Source organism: Tupaia chinensis, unplaced genomic scaffold (assembly GCF_000334495.1).
Source record: "Tupaia chinensis unplaced genomic scaffold, TupChi_1.0 Scaffold000170_1, whole genome shotgun sequence".
NCBI lineage: Eukaryota > Metazoa > Chordata > Mammalia > Scandentia > Tupaiidae > Tupaia > Tupaia belangeri.
Window position 1 is genome coordinate 1396458 of NW_006159645.1, and position 18824 is coordinate 1415281.

Genomic DNA, 18824 nt, shown 5'->3' on the forward strand with positions numbered 1-18824 from the left:
CTTATGCTAAGCCCACTCTTTTCTCTTGGGAGTGTACTTTTGTTTTTATTTAATAAACTACCCTTTGTTTTCAGTATTGGCATGTTTCATTCAATGCGTTGTCTGACATATTAAGAACCTGGACATTACAGAAGCCATCCTGCCACACTGTACTGTCATTCAACAATCAAACACAGAAGACTTCTGTGACCTAATGTGTAGGTATTTATCTGTACCAGCAAGAAAGCCTATTAGTTCTGCAGAGAACCCTAGCTGCTGTCCCCTAATGCCATTCCATTCTAACACTATCTGCCTTGAGAGAGTGTCAGATCTGACAGGTTGAGGGCTTAGTCCTCAAGACTACCCACCCCCACTTTCAATGCCAATTGCAAGTCTCAGAGCTTTCTCACCTGTGCTTCTGACTGACCAGCTAGAAGGCAGGGTTCTCCCAATGCCCCCTCTCACCCCACCCTCCCACCATCTACAATAGTTCAATTAATTTGCTAGAGCCACTCACAGAACTTGGGGAATCACAGTGTATTATAAAGAATATACCGAAGGATACAGGTAAAGAAATGTACAGGGTGAAGTTCGTGGGAAGGGACATCCACCCCCTTCTGGGCATGCCACTCTCTAGGAACCTCACTGTATTCAGTTACCCATGAACTCTCTGAACCTTGTCCTTCCGAGTGTTTATGGAAGCTTACGCATGATTGACTAAATCATGGGCCATTGGTGAGCGGCTTAACTTTCAGCCCTTCTTTCCTCCCTGGAGACTGGAAATCCCAACCCTTTAATCCTGCCTTGGTCTTTCAAGTGACCAGCTTCCATCCTGAGGCTACCTAGGAGTTGCCGGCCATCATCCAGTCCATTCATGTACGAAAAGACATTTCTCATCTTAAAGATTCCAAGGGTTTTAACTAGATACCAGGAAACCAGACAAAGACCACATCTGTATTTCACAATCTCGTATATTCTTGTCCACTGCGTTGTCTGTAAGAGAAATACCTGAGTCTGAGTAATTTTAAAAGAATAGAGGTTTATTCACCTCACAGTTTGGAGGTCCAAGGTTCAGGGGCCACATCTGGTGAGGGTCTTTGTGTTGGTCACAACATGGCAGAAAGCAGAGGTAAACACTCCTGGTCCCAGACACAGTCCAAGTCTCTGCTCCAGCCTCATTCCCTCTCCTAACAACCCACTATGAAGACCAGCCCCATGATCTGCATATCTGTAGACCAAGGCCAGAGAAGGCCTAGAGAGTGCCAGCGGCCCCACCTTGCCTTGTTTTTGCAGTCACTGCTTACTGTAGGCTCTAAGGCACTGATTCAGCCAGTTTGGGTCTTACAGACAGACGCAGGAGTACTCATTACATAAAATTATTTTAACTGATCTTTGCACAATTTAGAATAGCCATGTTCATCCTGGCCTGAGCAACAGCAGCCTACAACACTAAGGTGCAAAAGGCATTGCATGTACATCGGCACGTCCTACCGGGCCATTGCCAAGTCGTGTGTGAGTACATGTTATCAGGGCTGGGGGCTGGAAAATACTCTCGGTGTAATTGCTTAAAGCTACCATCATCTGGCTCAGTTCTCATGACTGAAAAGCACTTCAGGTTTAGCTCTCAAGCCTACGAAGTGAGACCCAGGGGACTGGGAACATTCAGCTGCCTTTTACTTAAATTTTATAACCACACGTTCACACAAGACTTAGAAGTCAACAGCATGAGGGAAACAACGCAGAGAAACCTTGCCTCCCCATCCAGCTGGTGTGAGTCCCTCTCCTGGCCGAGGCGGCTGACCTCTGGGAAGAGGGGGCTGTGTTGTGGCTAGTCCTCATTCCCACTCGGCCTGCGGCATGCAGCGGCCTGCTATCCATCTCCACCGCTTGGATCAGATCCACTGAGTCACAAGGGCTGCCCGCTCAAGAATGATGTCCGCTTTCTTTATTCTCTGTTTGCTACTTTGGACAGTGTTGAAGATTGATCTGCATTCCCAAACGTTCCCTCCCTTCCATAGCCTCCTGGCTTTTCCTCCTCCAATTCGGACTCCGTTTCTTCCTTCCCTGGCTCCTCTTCTTCCACCAGCTCCTTGCCATTTCCTCGAAGACCACCTTAGATGTTGAGTTTTCTCCCTCTTCATGCTCCCTCCCTTGTTTCACAACTTCCCCTAGTACCTCAATGACTAATGAGTGTCTCCAACCCTCACCTGTGAGAGCCATGGCTCTAGTTCCCAGAGCTTACCGGATCCTGATACCCAACCCAACATGCCTCATACTGTACACACTCGCTTCTCTTGTCTTCTCTAGTCCCATAGCACACAGCCTGGAAATGCTGAGTCAGTATTAATGATTCCCCGCTCTCTGTCCAATTTATTTTATTTCTAACAACACCGTTCCTAGACATCACCTCTCTCCATCCACACTGCCTTCCTAGCTGTCCCCATACCTTTCCAATCCACATTGCTGCCAGAATTGCCCGCTTAACATACAGATCTGATCAGTGTCAGGCCTTGGAGGTTCCCAAGCCAGGGTCACTTTACACCCCTGTAGGCTTGGAACAGTGCCGTCTGCTGTTGGATGTGCTGTTAGCCTAACTGGTTAGCATGCCATTCATTGTCAAAAAGATGTGCTGTTAGCCTAACTGGTTAGCATGCCACTCATTGTCAAAAAGAACCTGTTTGGGAACCAGCAGTTAGCAATGGCTATGTCGCTGGACTCCCACGTAGACTGCGGTTCGAATCCCGGACTCGGCGGCTTAAACTCACGCCGGGTGCGTGTGCATGCATGCCCAAGATCCCAAGAGGAGAATGGAGGAGAAGGGATTGCAGAGTGGCCATTCCCCCTGGGGGGTGATTTCTCACTTTTTGTCTCTCTGTCTCTGTCTGTCTGGCAAGCGCACGTGCCCTATAGCAAAAAACCTCTCCAAAAAAATAAAAAAATAAAAAATAAAAAGAACCTGTTTGGATGATGAATTATGTGGTCATCCTACCATGGCTAGTGGGAAAAATGAAATTGGAGTTCCTCGACTGGGCTTACCACCTGGCCCCAAGCTAACGTGCTAGCTCCATCTTCTTTGACTCTGTAACTGCTATTCTCCAGACCCACAACCAGCTCCCCACTTAACGGTCCTTGTCCACGTTGTTTGTTCTTCTCCCGTTCCCCACCGCTCGGCTCCTCCTGAACCTTCACTGCTCAGACAAAACAGCACCTGTGTGTGAAGCTGCACACTCTGTGCACTCCCAAGGCTGTCTGTCAGGCATCTCCTCCCCCTCCGTAGTGCCCCCTCTCCAGTGATCAGCAGTAATTCATTCAAACGTTTGTCATGCTTCCACTTTGAATCTGGTCCAACATCTGACACACTGCGAGTCCTCAAGGCATTTTGAAAGAAAGGCTTTAAAGAAGCACGAAGCCAGGAGGATTTTCAGCCGGCTCTGATTAGGATTAAAAGCTTTATCTTCCATATGGGACTTGCTTGAGAAAACCCAACATGTCAGAGCCAAGTCTATTTCTTCTTCATCTGTGGAGTAATAAAGAGAATAATTGTTGCTGCCAAAACTTACCCATGTGAAGTCAGCAGGGTGATAAAAACAAGTCCTGCTCTTGAAGTGTACATGTTGGAATAGAGTGAGAGAGGCCTCCCGCCCTGCCACCGAGCCCCATAGCCTGTGGGAGCAGGGGCAGGAGAAGACGCTGAGATCCGGGAGATGGTAAATAGGGAATAGACCTATGAGAGGGATAAGCCTTGGAGTTATCCAAATGCAGATGGAACTAACTTGAGGAATGCTATGATCTGTATGTCCCCAAAATTCACGTGGTGAGCCCCTGTAACAGGATTAAGAGGTGAACAATTCAGTTATGGTGGTGAAAGTGGGGCCTGGTGAGCGACGAAGTGATTACCGTGAGGCCTGAACTCCATGACTGAGTTCTGGAGGAGCTATTAGAAGAGGGAAGGAGACCAGAACAGAGAGACTCGTGGACAGTCGTTCTACTCGTGCCCTTGCAATGTGCTTGGGACTCTGCCAGATGCCCTCAGGATGTGGCTGCTGGACCTTGGATCTCCAAATCAGGATTCAAATAAACTTCTGTGTGGATAAGTCACCCGGTACCAGGTATTTTCTCTCATTGGCCACAACAGAGACTAGAACAAGAACCACTTATTGAGCACCTACCTGGGTTAAATACTGTGCTGAGTATTTTCATATTGTTCTATCCTCCCAATCTTGTAAGACACTGATTTTTCTATGACTCCCCATTTTATATTTGAGAAAATGGAAGTGCAGAGAAGTCAATTAACTTACCGAGGGCACAAAGCTAATAAGTGGTGAAGTTGCAATGTATCATAAAATAATGCTAGTAACTCACAGGCATGCAGGGGGTGTTTATGTGATCTGCTACTCAGTCCTCATAAGCATCCTATGCACTAGCTACGGTTATAGTTCTGTTATCAGATGGAGGATAAATTACTAACCCAGTCACATAGCTAGTAAGAAACGTGCCAGGCAGTGTATTCCAGAAATCACATACCTCGTCATGGCCCTTGCTGTCTTCCAGGTCTGGTTCACTATGTTGCCAGAGTGTCCATGAGGTGAACAATGAGTGTCCTCGAGTGTCCCTCATTCTTTGGCGTGTGGTCTGCGGACCACCAGCTTCAGCATTGCCTGGAATCTACACCCCACTCCAGACCTAGGGAGACAGAAGCTACATTTTCACAAGGCCCTCCTAGACCTGGTCTCCAGTGGCTCTCAACTTTTTTGTGTACGTTGAACTTCCCTTGGGGGGCTTTATTTATTTTCAAAGATTTTAACTTAGACAATTCCTCCTCCTTCCATTGCCAGATGGCATGAGAGAAAGAGAGAGAGAGAGAGAGAGAGAGAGAGAGAATCTTTCAACAGGGGGTTTGGTCACGCTGCAATCCTTTTCCCTCCAATGCTGCATCCTATTAGGATCCTGGGCCCAAGCCTGCCTGGGACTCGACCGGCAGTCAGATCAGCCATGTGGGATTAGGCTGTCTCTGCCCAACACCTAACCATTGTGCTCTGAGGCTGGCCTCCCCTCTGGGGAACTTTCAGGAGACTGCTGCCTCGTGTCTGCTAATGGTAAGTGTGCTCTGATAGTCTTAGCGTAGTCTTTGTATTGAGCTTTCTTCAAATAAAAGTAATTATTTACTTAATTTTATTTATTATTATTTTATCTTTTAATTTGCTGTAAGATACACATGCTCACCAGAGAGAGACAGAGAAAGAGAGAGAACATAAGCCATCAGGTCCAGGACTCAAACCACGTTTGACCATGTGGGAGTCCAATGCATTAACTATTATGCCACCTGCTGGCCCCTTTACTGAGCTATTTGAAAGCTTCCAGGAGATGCTGATGTGAGCCAGGTCTGAGAACTACTCCTTTAATCAAATACAACTCTTCTATCCTTTATGTCCTCCTTCCTTCCTTCTTTCCTTCCTCTTTTCGTTCCTGTTCCTCTCCTATGTGCTGACAGCATTGAAGAAGAGGCGGGGCTTGCTGGGGAGATGAGCAGTCACAACGCAGTATGATGAGCACCGTGTAAAACGCTGTCCCAAGGACCAGGGAAGCCCACAGGAAGGCCAGAGGCCTATGTCTACACGGCAGTCAAGGCAGATTGCTTGGAGGACACAACACAGGGGCTCAGTGCCAAGGATGAACACCTTTTGGGTTTGTTGAGGGGGATGTTGAGCTGGTGTGGGTGCAGGGAGGGTTCTGTGCTCATTACCAAGGTAAGACTCATAGAATTTTTTTTTAAGAATCATTTTTTTTATTTAACTTTATTTATTTTTTATTTTGACCAGAGAGGGAGAGAGAGAGAGAGAGAGAGAGAGAGAAAGTGAGAAAGTGACTCCAACTATATGGTCTTTTTCTTTTTCTAGTGAAATAAATAATATTGAAAAATTGGAAGAAATCAAAGCGCATCACATCTGGTGAAAATAAATACTAACTTATGACGCTTATATGTATTCTGGGCTGAGTGTTTCTCCTAATGTGGAGTATAGTCAAAACGTTTTTGAAACCCATTACAAGAACTTAACTTCCATGGCAAGCAAGACTTAAGAAGAACTCTATAATCTGCAATATGTAAAAAGCTATGAATCTTGGGGCTGGCAGGTGGCATGGTAGTTAAGGGTGCTGCACTCTCATGTGGCAGACTGTGCTTCAAGTTCTGGACCTGGTGGCTTGCTTTCTCACCCCCCTCCCCAACACACACCATGTCTCTCTCTAGTCAAATTTTAAAAATAGTAATAATAATAATAGTAAATACAATTAAATAAATAATTATTTTTTAAAAAAGAAAGAAAAGGAAGGAAATGCTGTTGGGTTTCTTAGCTGAATTGGTTTCTTCCCTGCTCATTAGTCACAACGTGGCCTTATTTCTTCAATTTTTCCTTGAGGAAACAATGACTTGGGATAACTAATCTGCTTGGCCTAGAAGAGTTAAAACAAAAACCAACAGAAAGCAACATGTTCACATTCCAGGGCGAAGGATTGGTGTTAGAGATAAAGAAGACTCGTGTGGTATTGGTTGCTGGACTTCAGAAGGACTTGCCCTCTCAGAAGTCCTACCCACCTTTTAGAAGTTCAGGAACAGCCCTGAACTTCCAAAATGGTGAATTAATAAATGACATATCTGGGTCCTTTCTAAGCCCTTAAAATATCCTGATGTATCATTACCGAGTAGGACTTTTCAGCTTAGCTAGGTTTGGGGTGGGGATGCTGCCACCTGGGGGAAGGCAGCCTATTAGAACCACCTGGGGCCTCCAGTATATATGACCCCCAGACACTTTTACACTCATTCTCTCCCTTCATGAGCCTAAATTCCAGCCAGTACCAAGCACTTATTCAGGTGCTGGTGGATGGGGTGCATCCTTCCACTCCAGTGTGTTAGGGCAGGCAGATAAAACTAAGGTGAGAAATACTAGCCTCTGGAAGCAATGATTTTCCACATTCTCTCACAGGTCAGTAAAAATTCAAAAGGAACCAGCAGTTAGCGTAATGGCTATGTCGCTGGACTCCCACGTAGTCAACTGCGGTTCGCGTCCTGGACCCAGTGGCTTAAAACTTATGCCGGGCACGTGTGCGTGCGTGCCCAAGATCCCGAGAGGAGAATGGAGGAGAAGGGATTGTGGCATGACCATACCCCCTGGGGGGTGATTTCTCGCTTTCTGTCTCTATGTCTGTCTCTGTCTGTCTGGCAAGCGCAGGCGCCCTATAGCAAAAACCTCTCCAAAAAAAAAAATTCAAAAGGAGTTTAGAAGTCAATATCAGGGAGTCAATTTTTCTTTGTCCCAAATAAGGAAAAAAAATTTTTAATAATTAAAAAAAATCCTCCTTCCAAATCTACAATTTGCCATTTACAATTACCATGAGAGTAAGAGGATAGTTTTATTTATTAAATATGTGTAGTTTTTTATAGCTAACAAAGCTATGGCATTGTCTTTTTTTCTTTTTTTTTTTTTAATTCCACTATGAATACTTTATTATGGACTGGCCCTGGTATGTAGACCAGTTCCTGGAATGACTGATCCAACAGATAGAAACTTATTCCTCAGACTATTCACTCCTCAGAGGAAATTTGGATTCTTTATGTCTTGCTTGCTATGAAAGATAATTATTTTAAGTAATAAAAACTCCATTAAGTAGTTTGGAAAATCATATAAAAGCCATTAGCTAGATTACACTAAATGTAAAAAGATAAGACAGTTGCTATTATTTAGTTTTTCAGGATCTCATCATTTCAAATTTGGCCACAGATCACTGTCATTCTAGCACTGTGCACTGATGGTAATAAGCACTTATTTATTTCCTCTGAACGAAGACTGTGTTTACAGAAGTCTTAGAGGTTGCTTGGCTTTCAAAACTTGTTTTGTAGTCCAGTGTGCCAAGCTAAATAAATTTTCTGCATGATGGGCCTTTCTTTTGTTGCTATTTCTCTCTATCAATCATCTATCCATCCATTTAATGCTAGAAGGCACGTGCATTGGCTAGAGAGAGACAGAGAGGAGAAAAAGCACTCTCCTCCTCCAGTGTAGAATGGCCATGCCACAATCTTTTCTCCTCTAACTCTTCCTCCTTTCAGGATTTTAGGTATACATGCACAGGTGTCCAGTGTGATTCCCAAGCCAGTGGGTCCAGGACTCCAACTGTGGGATCGGCCACTAGGCCATAGGGTCAGCCCACTAATTTTCAGTGGCACATCCTAAGTTACTTTGTGAGTTCCAGAAGAAACTCTTGCTACTGAAACTTATGAGCTATTATCAACAAATAAATATACACTGATACTTAATTTGGTTTAAAAATCCCACTGCATTAAAATGAAATCTTGGGCCAGTCTGTGGTGAGGTAGTTATGGCAGCTGGATCCCACATGGCTGACCGTGCAGTTTGAGTCCCAGACCCAGTGGCTTGAAAACCATGTTAGATATGTGTGTGTATGTGCCCAAAATCTAGAGAGGAAAATGTTAGAGAAGGGATTGCACATGGCCATCCTCCCAGGCTCCAGGGGTTGTGATTTCTCACTTTCCCTCACTTTTTCTCTGTCTCTCTCTGACAAGCACACACATCCCATAGAAAACTTCAAAAAAGAAAAGAAAAGAAATCTTAGTTGTAGCTGTCATTTTCATTAATATTGGTCTTGACAGTATTTTCCCACTTCTTTACACAGCGATCAGTGTGTATGTGTGTCAGTGCTCTGAGGGGTGATGAAAACAGCAAGATTTATATAAGTATGCCATCTAAGATATACTGGGGAGGGGCCAACAGGTTGTGTGGTAGTTAAGGCACTCAACTCCCACAGGACTAACTGTGGTTCGAGTCCTGGTTCTTGTTGATGGAAAAATAACCAACTGTAAAAATTAATAATTAATAATTAATGCAGTTTATTTCTAAGCCAAATATGAGTGACCTAGGCCCGGAGGAGAGGCATACATGCCTTTCTCAGGTTGATCACGTACAGGGGTTCCTTTCATATTTTAGATTGACAGACAAAATTTAGTGAAGATATTTTCCATTGGTCTGGCCCCAAAAGGCGGGACATGTGGAAGCAGGGGATTATAGGTTATAAGTGGGTTCTGCAATTCTTAGATTAGTAATTGGAAGGGAAACGCTGTGTCTTGAGAAAAGATTAGTTAAAAAAAGGCTTAATCTACATCTTAAGGAAAAGGGAAGTTCTGTGTCTTGGGAAGAAATAAGCAAAAAAATATACTGTAATCAGTAAAATATACATTTCAAAAATACTATCCCAGGGACAAGATATAAAAAGAAACCTGTTAATGAAAAACAGTCTATTAATGTTTGTGGGCATGACTTTCCCAGTCCCTTTTAAAAAGATTTTGGAAAATAGGAAAAGTAGTCAGACTTCTGTCTAAAACCTGGCAGCTTGAAACTCACACCTGGTGCATGTACATGTGTGCCCAAAATCCCAGGAGGAAAATGAAGGAGAAGGGATGGTGGTGGAGCCATCCTCCTGTGGGTAATTTCTCACTTTCTCTCTCCTGTGAGCACAAGCACCCTGTAGCAAAAACCCCAAACAAAAGATATACTGGAGAAACCAGATAGATGTATATCTAAACATTTTAGTGAAATGTAACCTTTTACCTAAGAAATTTCAGATTTTTTCAAAAGCCTCCCTGGAATTTAATGAATCAGTGTTTTGATCTATTAAAAACTCTACGAAGTAACAAATTGTCATTTCTCAACCTTGACTTCATTGTTTGCAGAGTAACTGGAGCTCATTCCTGAAAGTTACTATCTTTTCCCTTCTTTGCTTGCCTCATGGAAGCAGCTGAATTCTGGAATGTTTTTACTTCTGTCACATTTTTCTGACAGTCACAACTGAATCAGAGATGCCTCATGGAGTTTTGGGGGGCTCTTTTGCTCTTTCTCTGCTAAAGCTGTGTGTTTTAGTGCAGCATATTTTATTTTCCCATCTGTATGACTTGCTTAAAGCTTTTCATATTTACATGCCATAGAAGATAATGTTCTAAATGTATGGAGAAAACATTTCCTTGTAAAACATGATTACAGTAGTTCATAATATTTAGGTTTGTTTGTTTAACTGAGGGTATAGACAAGTTTTTGGCATTAGCATTCTAAAGATCAGTATTTAATATTTGCTCATCTGCACTTAATCGGCACACTTTGCCTGTGAGAATAATATGAAAATGTATCTGCATTTAATTAGATCATTCCTGTAGAATCCTCTATTTTTACTGTTATTTATGCTGTTCAGCTCTTGATCAGTTTTTTTTTTATTGTGGTAAAAGATATCTAACATAATGCTTACCATAATAACCATTTTAAGGGTACAGTTCAGTACCATGAAGTATATTAAACATTGTCATGCAATCTCTTTGTCTTTTTTTTTTTTTTTTTTAGGTTTTTGCTATAGGGTGCATGCATTCAACAGAGAGAGACACGGAGAGAGAGAGAAAGTGAGAATCACCCCTCCGGGGGTTGGGGGAGGAAGGCTATGCCTCAATCCCTTCTCCATTTTCCTCTTGGGATTTTGGGCATGCACGCACACGCGACGCGCCCAGCATGTTTCTCAATCTGCTAGATCTGGGCCTTGAGCCACAGAGTCATCTATGTGGGATCCAGCACCTTAACCACCTTGCCATCTGCTGGCCCTCTCCCTATCATTTTTTACCTAGTTTACTCCAACAGCCTTCATTACCCACTGTCGCTTCTCATTTTTCCCCTTTAAAAAAGGAAGCAGAAATCTTACCTCTGTTGACTATTTTTGTCCATGTGTGTAGAAAAAAAAAAGGGAAAAAAATGAAAGGGACATTCTCTGTCATTTCTCCTGTGCTTTCAGGCTTCAGGGTTGCTGAAAATTGAATGCAAAGTTCTCAGAGCAAAGAAGGGAAAGTACTTGTACTGGTTCCATTCCCTGATGTAGATTATTTGTTACTCAGGACATCCCAGGCCACATGACTGTTTTGAGCAGTGGTCCCCAACCTTTCTGGCACCAAGAACTAGTTTCATGGAAGACAGTATAGACTTACTCTTTGCATGGACGGGTGGGTGGTGGTGGTTTTGGAATGATTGAAGTGTGTTCCAGTTATTGTACACTTTATTTCTATTATTATTACATTATAATATGTAATGAAGTAATTATACGACTCAGCGTAATGCAGAATTTGTAGCCACTCCCCATCAGATCATCAAGCATTAGATTTTTTTTTTTTTTTGGAGAGGTTTTCGCTATAGGGCGCATGCGCTCACCAGACAGACAGAGAGAGACATAGAGACAGAAAGCGAGAAATCACTCCCCAGGGAGGATGGTCACGCTGCAATCCCTTCCCCTCCATTCTCCTCTCGGGATCTTGAGCACGCACACACATGCGCCTGACGTGAGTTTTAAGCCACCGGGTCCGGGACGCGAACCGTGGTCGACTACGTGGGAGTCCAACGATATAGCCATTACACTAACTGCTGGTTCCCAAGCATTAGATTCTTATAAAGAGCTGGCAACCTAGATCCCTCCTCCTAGATGCAGTTCATAATAGGGCATGCACTCCTATGAGAATCTAATGCTACTGCTGATCTGACAGGAGGCAGAACTCAGGTGATAAGGCATGTGATGGGGCCAGTCAGTGGTGTAGTGGTTAAGGCTCTGGACTCCCACGTGGCCAATCATGATTTAAGTTCCAGATCTGGTGGCTTGAAACTCATACTGGGTGTGTGTGCGTGCATGCCCCAAATCCTGAGAATGGAGCAGAAAGGATTGTGGCGTGGCCATCTCCCCTGAGGGGTGATTTCTCACTCTCTGTCTCTCTGGTGAGCACACACCCCCTATAGCAAAAATCTCTCTCTTAAAAAAGAAAAAGTATGTGATAGGAGGAAGCTTCCTTCCCTTACATGCCTGCTGCTCACCTCCTCCTATGGGTACAGTTCCTAACAGGAACCAGTACTGGTCTGTAGCCAGGGAGGCCCTGGTTTTGAGGACAAATAGAAGATACAACCGCTGTTAAAAATTCATTTGGTATCGAAGGGTCTGCGCATCAGAAGCACAAAAAGGCTTTAGAAGTAAAATTTTTAGCTTAAAAATGTATAAAACCAGTAATTCAAAAAATTAAGAGGCTATCAGGTGGTGTAGTGGCTAAGGTGATAGATTCCCACAAAGTCAATGGCAGTTCGAGTCCCAGACCTGACAGTTTGTTTTCTCACTTTCCCTCTTTCTGGTCAAATTAGAAAATAGTAATAATACTAGATAAAATTAAGTAAAATAATTCTTTTTGAAAATTATGAGGCAAAATGCTTGGACTGCTAAACTTTGTACCAGTGTATGCAAACATAAGAATAACTAAACTGTCTTGGCCCCGACCAAGGAAGTGAAGTTGGCTGCTTTGCTCCTCAGTCTTGACCCCTCTGGAAGGGGGTAGGTATATCAAGAATGAGGAGCCCATTGATGCAAACTGCTTTGTTCGGAGTCTTTGGCAGTGCAGTTTTGTATCACTAGATGTCAGTGTGGACTTTCTCAACCACCACCTATTTGCCTTTGCCAGAGACATCACCCAGGGTCATTCCTCAAGTCCTGGCAAACACAGGGCTATTTTCAGAACTGTCATTTCACCAAATATTTTTTCTACTTACGTATTTTGACTTTTCGGGGTTTTTAAACATAGCCAGAAACTCCAAGACAAAGGTTGTTCTTTTTTAACACTTTGACCTTCTAATCTCAATACTTGCATTTGGAAGACAGCCTACCAGGATGTTCCAAGGCAAGCAATGGTAAGTTCCCCTTAGGGTCTTTTTAAATCAGCATGCAGGGCCAGCCAGAGGTGTGGAGGTTAAGGCAGGTGGATTCCACATGGCTGACTGTGTGGTTTGAGTCCTGGACCTGGAATCTTGAAAGACATGCCAGGCACCTGTGTATGGGTATCCTACATCCTGAGAAGAGAATAGAGGAGAAGGGTAGGGTGGCCATCTCCCCTAGGGAGTGCTTTTTCACATTCTCTTTCTTTTTCTCTTTAGCAAGTGCATGTGCTGTATTGCAAATTAAAACACCACACACACACAGACATCATTAGCATGCTAACCCATGCACCTGCAGGCCTTCAAGAAGCCAGAGCATCCTGTGCCACCATGTTCCAGACTGTGGCAGGAGGCCAAGAAAAATTATGTCTGATTAGCCACACAAGGAGTTAATGGCCATACTTAGGAGATTTTCTTTTCCCCAAGGCAACTTGTAACCAGGGGGCTTCTGAAACCTAGCCAAATAATCTTTGCATACATTTTCTATCACTGAAGTAGCAGTACCACAAACCCAGTGGCTTAACACAACACACATTTATCTGTTATGCACATTTATAGAATTCTGGAGGTCAGAAGTCCAGAACAGGTCTGACTAGGCTAACCTCTAGTGTCAGCTGGACTGCAACCCTCCTGCAGGCTCCAGCCAAGAATCCATTTCCTTGCCTTTTCCAGCTTCTAGAGGATATCTGCATGCCTTGGCTCCTGGCCCCCTGTTGTCTTCAAAACTGAACCTTCCTTTGCGTCACTCTGACCCTGTCTCTCCTGAATCTTTCTTTCAGTTAAGGAAACTTGTAATTAGATTGGACTCACCCAAATAATCCAGGATAATTTCTCTATCTCGAAATCCTTAGCTTAATTACTCCTGCAAAATCTGTAAGGTAACATATTCCCAGGTTCCAGAGGTGAGGGTGTGGACATCTTTGAGTAGGCAGAGGTGCATTTTCTGCCTACCACAATCATTTGTTTTTAAAATCACTTATAGTGCAATTTTTCAGGTGATAAACTTTTTCCTTTTTTTAAATTTAGCAGTCATTATTATTATTATTTTTAATTTTGCAATAGGGTGTGTCCTGTCCTTGAAGACAGAGAGAGAAAGTGAGAAAGCCCTCCCTGGGGGGGATGGCCTTGCCACAATCCCTTCTCCTCCAGTCTCCTCCTGGGATTTTGAGCATGCACACACATGTGCCCAGCGTGACTTTCTTTATTTTTTTTTTTAAGAATTATGTATTTAATTTATTCATGTATTTATTTATTTTAATTCAACTAGAGAGAGAACATAGAGAGAGGGAAAGTGAAAAAGCAAGCCACCAGGTCCAGGACTTAACTGTGGTCAGCCATGTGGGAGTATCCAGCACCTTAACCACCACACCACTTGCTAGCCCCACCCAGCATGACTTTCAAGCTACCAGGTCCGGGACTTGAACCACAGAGTTGGCCATGTGGGATCCAGCGCTTTAACCTCCTCACTAACAGCTTTTCAATAGGCCATTTCGGTGTCATAGACAACTGCTGTTTGTACAATCAATTGTCGGAAAATAACAAGACCTAAATTTCCTTCACTTGTGGAATGTTAACAATGAAGAAAAATAAATGTGCCACACCCAGCATTCACATTTGGTCACCCTCCAGCCTGACTCTGCTGCCCCTTCTGGCCCCTATTTTCAGGATGTTTATTCCAGGAATAGCACTGAGGTGGCAGAGAGCAGGAGACACGGCTCCTGAGCTGAAAAGCATCCAGTGGCACGAAATAAGTGCAGCGCTCTAAGAGAGCAAAGTAGGATACCCCTGTGTACCCCCTGTGCAAAGCCAACAGAGAGCTGGGGGCCCGAAGCCAACAGAACGTAACCTTTTGCTTTGCCACAATGTTAAGGCTGGTTTTGTTCTGCCTGTGTAAAGCTGAATTCGGTTCCTCCCTGCTTTTAAACAAATAGTAATAGATTTTTTAAAAAATTTGCTCTAGAGCACATATCCTCACCAAAGAGAGAAGAGACAGGGTGGGGATGGAAGAAAGCACCCCCAGGGAGGTTGGTCACATCACAATCCCTCCTCCATCCTTTTTTTTTGGATTTTTAGCACATGCACCTGCTGTGTCCCAAACTGCTGGGTCTGGGACTCAGACCATGCAGTCGTCCATGTAGGACACAGCTGCCTTAATCATTGTGCCATCTGGCTGGCCTGGTCCCCCATTTTCAGACCTGCTCTTTCCCCCATATTCCTACCTAGTGCCAGCACCAGGGACCAGAAACTACCTGTCATCCTTGACCTGTCCTTCTTGGTATGCAGAACACCTAGCTTGTCTCTAAGGCCCATGGCAGTTACTTCCTCAAGAGTTTTGGGCTCTGCCCTGTCACTGCTCTAATTCAGTTCATCTTCATTTCCAGCCTGGATCAGCTCCCTTCTTTGTTTCCCACTTCACTGTGTCTTCCTACTTCCCATCGACCCTCTCTAAAATGCTGCCTGAGTTACCTTTCCCAACTGTGAACATGTTCAGGCTCCTTCTGGATCATTTCCAACCTCTTAGCTCAGCACGCCCAACCTACTTTTCCAGCCCATCCTCTCACCCGGCTGCCTGCTACTCTCTAGTCCAGCTCTAAGGAACTGCTTGAAGGTCTTCAAATGCTCAGAGCGCTCCCTTGCTTCACGCTCCCTAAGCAGGGGATGCCCACAGCTATTTAAGCCAACAGTCACTCAAGACTCAGCTCAGTAACATTTCTGAGGCTGTACTTTGTTGCCCACCCCCTTGCCTTCACTCAGCTCCCACCTGCCCTTACCACACTGCACTCTCATCATCTCTTTATTTGGATCTCGGTCCCCTGACTATAAGCTTTAATTTTTGAAGGCGAGGACCTTGCCGGCTCTAACTCTGCATTCCCAATGTGCACAAGGCTGGGCATGTTAAAGGTGCACAACCACTCTCTGCTTGAAGAAGGAGAACATTGGGCCAGTGGGTGGTGTGGTGGAGAAGGGTGCTGGACTCCCCCACATGGCCGACCACAGTTTGAGTCCTGGACCTGACAGCTTGCTTTCTCCCTTTCTCTCTCTTATTTTCTCTGGTCAAATTAAAATAAACAAAGTTAAATAAAATAATTCTTTTTAAAAAAGAATGAAAACATCTCTAGTGTGAGTCCTAAGGTATCCTGATGTTTCCATGGACCAGGAATGATCTGGCTCAGGGCTAGATTCCAAAACCCACGCAGTTTAGCCTTGAGTTCAGCCAGATCCCAGCTGGCTTCTGGGAAACAGAGGGTGGGATATGTTGACCAAGATCTCTTATTGCTCTATTGTCTTTCTTTCTTTCTTTTTTTTTTTAAAAATAATCTTTATTCATTTATTTTTATTATTTTAACTTGACCAGAGGGAGTGAGAGAGAGGAAAAGAGAGGAAGCCAAGCCACCAGGTACAGGACTTGAACCACAGTCAGCCATGTGGGAGTCCGGCGCCCTTAACCACCACGCCACCTGCCAGTCCATCTATTGTCTTTCTTATTGCTGGAGAAAGACAGTCCTGTCAAGATGACCGTACCATTCCCAACCTGGCCTAACTTGGGGGCACAGATTAATCAATAGCAACTCGAAGAGAATTGGCCACCTATGGTAGGGACTGCCCTGCCTGAAAAGTGGAGACAGCAAACTTGACACACACAGGCTTAACAGGGGAATGAGTCTGCGAGGTTGGAAGTAATTGAGGGCACGCGTTCATCTCCGCTACCTGCCCTCGTGATCCGCAGCAGTTACTGAGTCTCCCGCGAGCAGACTGTCTTGGAGCTTTCTGAAAGCAGGCGCTGTGCGGAGTTAAAAATAAAGCCGAAACGGAGTTTCTGTACTTGGGAGGCTTATGCAATCCGGGACTAAAATATGGGGCTTGCTTTTATTGGGGCTTTTGGCTACTTTTGAGGAGGAGGTGGTAAGGGAAAATGTCTTATAAATACGTCATAAATCATTCATGCACAACCATAGTGATTAAGTGGCAGGAGGCAGGGAAGAGGGTGCATATGCCGTGGAGGAGGGACCCCATGCATTATGTAGCAGAGAGCTATTTTTTCTCCCAAGCTGGTCTTCACTTCTGCAGGCTGACAAAATCCCCTTGGTCCTGACCCTATGGCACCTCTATCCACTAAATTTTATGTCTTTTCAACAGTATGCTCCAATAAAGATCTGGGATTCTTTTCAGGACACCGTGCATGGAATTCGAGAGGTTTTTTTTAACTAATGGAGGGAAAGTATCCTGGGTTGCAGTCGTTTTGTAGTAAGGGCTTTTAAATGAGGATGTTTAAAGATTTAAAAATACATATCATTTGGAAGCTAAACAATTAAGCTGACTGAATTAATAACAAAATAAACAACAATGTAAATATTTAACTCCATTCCATGAATTAAGTTATTTTTATCAGCAGGTGATGATACAGTACCTCAAGCTATTTCAGAGAGGAAAATGGTGCCAGTCAGGTGGAATGGTGGTTGAGGTGACTCGATCCCATATAGCTAACTGTGTGTCAGTTTGAGTCCTAGACCTGGTGGCTTGAAAAACATGCTGGGCCTGTTTGCATGTGTGCTCAAAATCCTGAGAGAACAGAATAGAAGGGATTGTGGCATGGTCATGCCCCTGGGGGGTAATCTCTCAGTTTTCCTCACTCTCTCTTTCTCTGTCTCTCTCCTGTGAGCACATGCGCCATATAGCAAACTAAAAAAAAAAAAAAAAGATTCCTGAATCTATTTTAAACATAGCACAAGGCTCTGATCATTAACATGAAATGTTTCTGTGACACATTTAAGGCTATTTAGGTCCTCAAAAACCTTTTAGTCAAAATGTTAAGTACTCTATAGAATCAAAAGGAAATAAAAAAAAGTTTTAAATATTTGAAGTTTCAAATAGCTACTCTCTGGCCTCTTAATGACATTTTCATTTCAAATTTCATGTGGATATATATCTACCACATGGTGGAAAGATAAAAGATCTGGCATCGTGACATGTCATATTATCATTATTATACCAGCAATATATATACTTATTAGTGAATTACTACTAACACTATTATTACCAACACATTCTTAAGTGTCAATAATGCAAAGATACAGTAAAATCAGTTTCAGTGAGTTAAATATTAAATTGTACAATTTTGCAACCTGCAACAAATTAGCAAATGATTACAATCTGCTAGGGATAACATCAAGATAGAAATTTATCTATTAACAAATTTCAAAGTACTCTGAACTAGAGACTGAATCTTCTGAGACTAATAACCACAGTCTCTGTGAGACTGGTATTATGATCTGTGAGACTGGTATTATGATCATCTGCATTTCACAGAGGAAACAGGTTTAGCCAGGTTAAGTGGCTTGCCCTAAATCCCACAGCCAGTGTTAGAGCCAGAACCTAACCCCAGCGTCAGCTCCCTCACTTTGCAGTTTGCTTATAATCCTGTCGCCATGGGCTCTTGTCCTTTGCTCCTCTGTGAAGAAGCAGTGAGAATACAGGAAAGGGAGCATAGTTTCTTAAAGACGTCACATGAACTACTGACGTGCTCTGAAGAATTACCCAACAATATCACTCCTAAATATTCTAAATTCACTTTAGTTTTAGAATTTAAGATGTACTTTTCTAATTGCCACTGAAATCTTAAACAGTGTTTCCTGTAGGATTAGATCAATTCTAATGTTTAGATGGTCTACTTCTTTCTTCAAGAAATAAAATGTGACCAAAAAAAAAAAGGCTTTTAAATGACTACTTAAAGTAATTAGAAATACAGTCCTATTTTGCCAAAAAGACCAGGTAGTGTATGAATACTAGTTAAAAATAAATAAATAAAAAGAAAGAAAATACAGGTCCAGCCCAGGAGGTGAAGCAATAGCATAGTGCTCTGTGATGCTGGAGGCCACGTGGAGGACCAGCGTTCGGTTCTGGGTCAACCTGTGCATGCTGTCTGTCATCTGACTGGCTAAAAGGCTGGGGAGGGGATTGCTGCAAGACACCCTGTTGAGAATGCTTGGCTTTGTCTTTTTTTTTTTTTTGAGAGGTTTTTGCTATAGGGCATGTGCGCTCGCCAGACAGACAGAGAGAGAGAGACAG

At 43.5% G+C, this 18824-nt stretch overlaps 1 long non-coding RNA gene across 1 annotated transcript in view; it reads right to left on the reverse strand.

The window, feature by feature from the left end:
- LOC102496215 (uncharacterized) overlaps nucleotides 1–18824 on the reverse strand; it is a 31103-nt gene that overhangs the window by 6169 nt on the left and 6110 nt on the right. Inside the window, exon 2 of the long non-coding RNA XR_003549052.1 lies at nucleotides 4504–4662. This is a non-coding gene — a long non-coding RNA (uncharacterized LOC102496215). The remainder of the gene's footprint in view (nucleotides 1–4503; nucleotides 4663–18824) is intronic.